The sequence below is a fragment of the Leopardus geoffroyi genome, chromosome B3 (genome assembly GCF_018350155.1).
Source record: "Leopardus geoffroyi isolate Oge1 chromosome B3, O.geoffroyi_Oge1_pat1.0, whole genome shotgun sequence".
Taxonomy (NCBI): Eukaryota; Metazoa; Chordata; class Mammalia; order Carnivora; family Felidae; genus Leopardus; species Leopardus geoffroyi.
In genome coordinates, this window is record NC_059337.1 from 91,600,567 (window position 1) to 91,607,183 (window position 6,617).

Here is a 6,617-nt window from a genome sequence, read left to right on the forward strand (position 1 = left end):
ATATATGGTTATTTGAGATATGGGAAACTCACTTTTCAAGTTAAACAAAATAAATTCTTTTTTAATTTATAAATTATACTCATATTTTCTTTAATTATATAGCATAAAAAGACCTTAATAGAAAATATAATATTTTCTACATAACTTTACCATATTTAAAGATAACATAACTAACTTTTGGTGAATGTTTCTCTCATCCAACAACCATCATCTTCATGAAGACAAGGATCGTGTCTTATTTATCTTGGCATTTCAATGCTTGCTTCAGTGACTTGCAAACTGGATGCACTCATACAGTGAAAAAGAAATAATAGTATTTATTGAGAATTTATTTTCTATGCAGTATACATTGAATTACCATTCATAATTTTAGAAACAGCTGATGTGACAAGTATTGGCATCTTTCTTTTACAGAAAACTGAGTGAACAGTTAAAAAAAGAAAACTCTTCTCAAGTCGGATCACTGGTAAGTAGCTAATCCAAAATTTGAATCTAGGCAAGCTAGTTCTCAAATATGATTCTGTAATTACCACAGGACACTCTTTCTAGAAGTGGAAAACAGGAAGACGATTAAAAGCATGGTTATTTTTATTTTAAAATTTAGGGCCAGCCGTTACACATCTTACATAGGTTTTATATTTTATAATGGTGATAAAGTCAGTATATGCCAGTCTTTATTTCAAAGTGTTTCAACATTTGTTTTGCAGTAATTAAATTTGAGTTTATATTTGATGTAATCTACCTGTATGTAGGACCTGTTGAGAAACAATTCTCCCTGGGTCTCATGTTTTTGTATATCTTGGGGGCAAAGCATGGGCTGTCTTTCTTCCAGATTTTTTCCATAGGATATTTTCATAGCAAACAGGCTTGAAAGATATACTGTCACCTTTGGAACAAAGGGACAGTATACTAATTCCTCATTAGATGAGATTTGAACTCTCTAGACTCAGAGTTTTTCTCCCATAATATAATCCACCCTACGTATGTAGTTATCTGGCTCTTTTTGTGTCTCCCTGTAAAAAAATGGGACTTCGGGAACTTATATAAATCAGATAATTTGGCTACTGCTATTGATTGGCAATAAACTGTCTGTCTTTAACTTAGGAATCTCATGTCATCCACCAGCATACATGAAAACATGGTAAGCAAATTAATTAGCTTGTACATAGCACAAAATCTTACACCTTTTAAATTTCCTAACATATATATTGTGTGATTTTTTTATTACATATTATTAAATGACTTATTTTTTTTAGGAAAGAAATTTACTGATGTAGCTAATATTTTAAAGACCCAGGATTTGAATGATTAGAAGAGTGAAAACTCATCAAAATTTTGTATTTAGTTTTCATATAGTTCAAATGCTTAAATCAATTTATTCCTGATCATCTTTAATATGTATTGGACTGGTAATGAATATTTTTAAAACATTAGACCAGCTTTTCACAACAGGGGCCAATCTGTCTCCCAGGGAACATTTGGCAACAACTGAAGACATCTTTGGTACACATTGCCTGAGATGTATGCATCCATTGCTTGTCTCAACTGGGAGTGGTGGTGGCATTTAGTGGACAGAGACCAGGGATGCTATTAAATATTTTACATTGTACAGGACAACCTCCCATAATGAATTATTTAGTCCCAGGTGTCAATTATGGCAATGTTGAGAACCTAGATATACATAGATATGCATTCACATCTGAGTTGGAGAGATCTAATTTAATTCTCTCAATGGTAAGAATTAATCTGCATATAAAATTAGAAAAATATAAATCTCTATCTCTACATGTATCTGTCCTATGTCTATAATACAGTATTTCATGAAAATCAAACCATAACACAAACGAGAACAAGTAATCAACAGAAAACCAGTTTCTGTCATTTCAAAAAATTTAGATGTAACCTATATTTAGAAATATTAGAGGAATACTGTCAAGACTTTTTTTTTAAATTTATTGGTTATGAGGTATAACCAATAATGTATATACAAAGAAGAAACTTTTATCATGTATGTGGATGGGGATAGGTGGGTATAAATTTTAAAAATACATATATCCTGTATTTGATTACCTGACTCTATCCTGTTACTATAGAAACAGCAGTCATATATATCTCTTCGTTATTACAGCAATCTGTCAAGGAAATCCTGACATTCTGGAATTTGTGTACATTACTTTTAAAAATTGTAATACTGTGTTTGAATATAACCTGCTTTATAGAACGATCCTTAAACATCCATGACTTCACAAGTTATAGCTATAAAATTGTAAGTATGACCATATATGTATGCAAATATATGTGTGTATATATATGTATACATGCATATATGCACAACTATTATATATAATTAGCTAACATAAACTGAACATCTGTCATAGTGTCAAATAAAATTTGTCAAAATTGATCTAATTGGTATAGTATTATCTGGTTCACAAGTGTGGACTAACAGTGTCTTCATTTGTGTCATCCAGTGTTAGGAGGATCCATCTACATACAATAAGAACTTCTGATTTTCAGGGGAAAATTAAGGTTTCAGAGACACCAAAAATAAATATGATATAGAAAGGGGAGCGGGAGCACAGGGGCTGCAGCAGGAGGAGGAGTTGGGAGGCCGGAGGTAGCAGGGCCTGGCAGCCTGGGTTGCAAGCCAGCAGCACGGCCTTGGCTTATGTGACTGGCACTGGCACAGCCTCTGTCTGGAGACGATTCAAGCTGACCAAGGAGGAACCTCTTCCCAAAAAGGTTTGAGTAAAACAGACTTCATAGTTAATGCAGGAAATGAGTGAATTTTAAGATGAAAACAATATGAACTATTTGTCCAAGCTTTGGAGGGCAAGTACACAGATTTTTTTTTTTTACATGTTTGTTTATTTATTTTGAGCACCTCCAAGTAGGGGAGGGGTGGAGAGAGAGGGCAAGACAGAATCCCAAGCAGGCTCTATGCTGTTCGCATGGAGCCTGACATGCGGCTCAATCTCATGACCTGAGCTGAAGTCAAGAGTTGGCTGCTTAACCCACTGAGCCACCCAGGCACTCCAGATTTTAATTATAATGATGGACCTGGTTTAAGGGAGTCTGATGAGAAACTAAAGCCGTAAGAGCCTGCACTCATGGAAGACATCCCCTAATGTGACTAGCAACCAAGGAGCAAAAGACACAAGAGTGAACTACCTAAATGCAGTACCTCAGGCAAATCCAACAGCCTAGCAGTGCCCAACTGAGACCCACAATGGTAGACCCAGTGATCAACTTGTTTTTCCTAAAAATGAACAGACTTAAGGCAAACTGGAGCAAGTCCCAAATGAACTGAGTGCCTAGAAGTTTATGTCTGCTAGGTAAACAAATCATACTCCCCAGCCAAGACTTGAATGACCATCCCACTAGGAAAAAGCTATAGTAGGACAGCCGAGTACTTTCACAGCAAGACTTGGGCTATTCGAGACAAAGCCACAATCTTACACTTTCAGCTTATCATGACTAATGTAAAACTTATCAGATGAACCTTGTGTTTTAGCTTTTTTCTCTTTACCCTCCCCTTGCTTCAGAGTCCTGATGGTATGGGACTATTCCAAAGAAGTAGCCACCTCCCCAAAATTCCCCTTCTAGAGCATGTAGACACTTGAGAAATGTTTCTCTTGGAAGCAAATAGAAAAACCGAAGTCTCAAGTCTATGTGGCACACTGTGTCTTCAGATAGTTTGGAGGAATGAAAACCTAGAGATTTAAAATCGTGATTTGAACATGTAAAAGTCCAGTAAACTGTAAAAAGGAACATGCATTGCTCTGAACCATGAGCATAGTGACTTAGAGACACTGTGTATCAGTTTTGCCAATAAGAATGTGGACTTTGTGACTCTTGAACTTCTGGGTCTACACTCGAATGAGCCAAACAGGCAAAGTGTGAAAGGCAAAGTGTTGAATGCTTAACCAAGTGTTTTAAGAGCTTCGAAGTCAGCTGTCACAGGGACGTGTCGCACAACTTGAAGCAGAGTTGGCTTTACGGAAGAAAACAGCGAGGAACTTAAAAGCAGTCAGGATGCACTGAATGACTTCATCATTCAACTTGAGGAAGAAGTAGAGGGCATGCTGAGCACCAGGCTAGTTTTTCAGCAGCAACTGACAGGGACACGCCAGCAGCTGGCTTAGTACCAATAGCAACAATCTCAGGTTCCAGCCCAAGTACCAGCAAGACTACACTTCTGAGCCTGAAGGACAGGCAGAGGCCACAGGGAAAGACTGCAGTCGGCTGGCCAACGGTCCAAGTAATGGCAGTTCCTCCTGGCAGAGCACATCTAGGTCTGGATTTCGCAGGTGGAGGGACACAGCAGAAGACAGCTTTTTTTCTCCAGGGAATGGTAATAAATCCTCCAAGAGCTCAGAGGAGAGACCTTCAGAGGAGGTAGTAGTTATGGAAACCAACTCAGTGTGGGGGTATGTAAGTGTAGACTTTCCCGCGGGCAGTGAAAATTCTCTCACACACCACTCAAACGACACAGACTACAATCATGACCCTCAAGAGGAGAAAAAAGTGCATGGGAAAGGTAACTGAACTACAGGTTCCTGCCACATTCAGAGTGGCTCAGGCTCAAGGGTAAATGTGCAGGGCTCAGTTTTGGAATATTTTTTCCAGCAAACTTTATATAGTGTCATTTAATTTGAGACAGGATACTGTCCAGAAAATTAACGCGTACTTTTTCACAATTTACCTTTTTGTGAGTGTGTTTCTTTTCTTTTTTTTTTTTCCTTTCTTACTTTAATACCTCTGCTACTTTGAAAATTGTGACAATTAATTACCTTGAATGTTGTTGAAAGGACATTTTTATGTAGGGTCAAGTTATTTGTATTTGAGTTAATGTGCAGTTGTGAATGGAAAGCTTTCCTTAAAGTGTAACACAATGATGTCTGTAGAAATCTGTGTTTATCCTAGAATCTGTGTTGTGTAAGGGCCTTCTCGGTCATGCTGTTGTACTTATGTTAGGGTAGATGTGGGTTTTTGACTGCTAACTTTGCCCAGTACAGTAGTTTTATCACTAAAAGTTGGACTTGCTGATGAAGTCCTATAGTAGTTAAAAAATTTTAACTTTTTTGAGAGAGAGGTGGGGAGGGAAGGAGAGGGAGAGAATCTTAAGCAGGCGTCATGCCCAGTTCAGAGCCTAATGCTGGACTCAATCTCATGACCAACTGTGAAATCATGGCCTGAGCTGAAATCAAGAGTCAGATGCTTCAGCGACTGAGCCACCCAGGTGGCCCTCCAGTATATCTTACCTATACTGACCAAACCTAAATATTTTTCTTGTAAAAAAAAAAAGATAGAAAAAGAAAAAATTAAAAAAAATCAAAATCCAATATAGGCAACACCTAATTCAACTACTTGGTTGGATAGTAACTGAATTTGATGGATGAGTGTGATAATACACCCTATTTGTGAATAGTCTTTGGAAATAGAATTGATACTTATGAGATTCCAAAGAAGAAAAATAAATTAACTACTTAACATTGTTCACAATTCAAGGACACCATTCACACTTATTCAAGACCAAAAAATCATCTTCAATCAAAGCGTTAGTCTTCCTTTTACTCAAAATCTATTAATTATTAAATACATTTTAATAGAACTTTAAAAGACATATTAATTGACTATAATTGCAACTTTAACATAGAGATTTACTTACATTTTTATTAGTTGCTATTTTACCATGTAGCCAGAAATATTTTCTACTCTGAATATGTGTTTGTGTGTGGGGGGAGGGGGCGGGTGGGGGTGGGCAGATTTAGTTATAAAAAATGTAGTCCAGGTGCACCTGACTACCTCAGTCAGTACAGCATGCAACTCTTGATCTCAGGATCATAAGTTCAAGTCCCGCTTTGGGCATGGAGCCTACTTAAAATGTCAAAATAAATGTAGTCCAAAACTCAACTGGAAGAAATAATGAGGGAAAGTTGAGAGAATTATAAATTAAAATAGTATTAAAATGCATTATATCTACTGAATAGACAACTTACTATCTAATTTTTATGGTTAAAGAAAAAGATTTCTTTCTTTTTTAAATGGAGTTGTAGGGTCGCCTGGGTGGCTCAGTCGGTTAAGCATCCAACTTCAGCTCAGGTCATGATCTTACACTCTGTGGGTTCAAGCCTGGCGCCGGGCTCTGTGCTGACAGCTCAGAGCCTGGAGCCTGCTTTGGATTTTGTGTCTCCCTCTCTCTCTGCCCCTCCCCTGCTCATGCTCTGTCTCTCTCTGTCTCAAAAATAAATACAGGGGCGCCTGGGTGGCGCAGTCGGTTAAGCGTCCGACTTCAGCCAGGTCACGATCTCGCAGTCCGGGAGTTCGAGCCCCGCGTCAGGCTCTGGGCTGATGGCTCGGAGCCTGGAGCCTGTTTCCGATTCTGTGTCTCCCTCTCTCTCTGCCCCTCCCCCGTTCATGCTCTGTCTCTCTCTGTCCCAAAAATAAATAAACGTTGAAAAAAAAAATAAATAAATACAAATATTTTTAAAAATGTAAAAAAAAATAAAATAAATGGAGATGTAATTGACCTAAAACATTATATTAGTTTCAGGTATACAACATAAGGTTTTAATATTGGAAATACTGCAAAATGACCACCAGAGTAAGTCTAG

At 37.6% G+C, this 6,617-nt stretch overlaps 1 pseudogene; it reads left to right on the forward strand.

Annotated features, from left to right (window-relative positions):
• The first annotated feature begins 1,111 nt into the window (after positions 1-1,111).
• LOC123583720 lies at positions 1,112-4,653 on the forward strand (annotated as a pseudogene).
• The last annotated feature ends 1,964 nt before the right edge of the window (positions 4,654-6,617 follow it).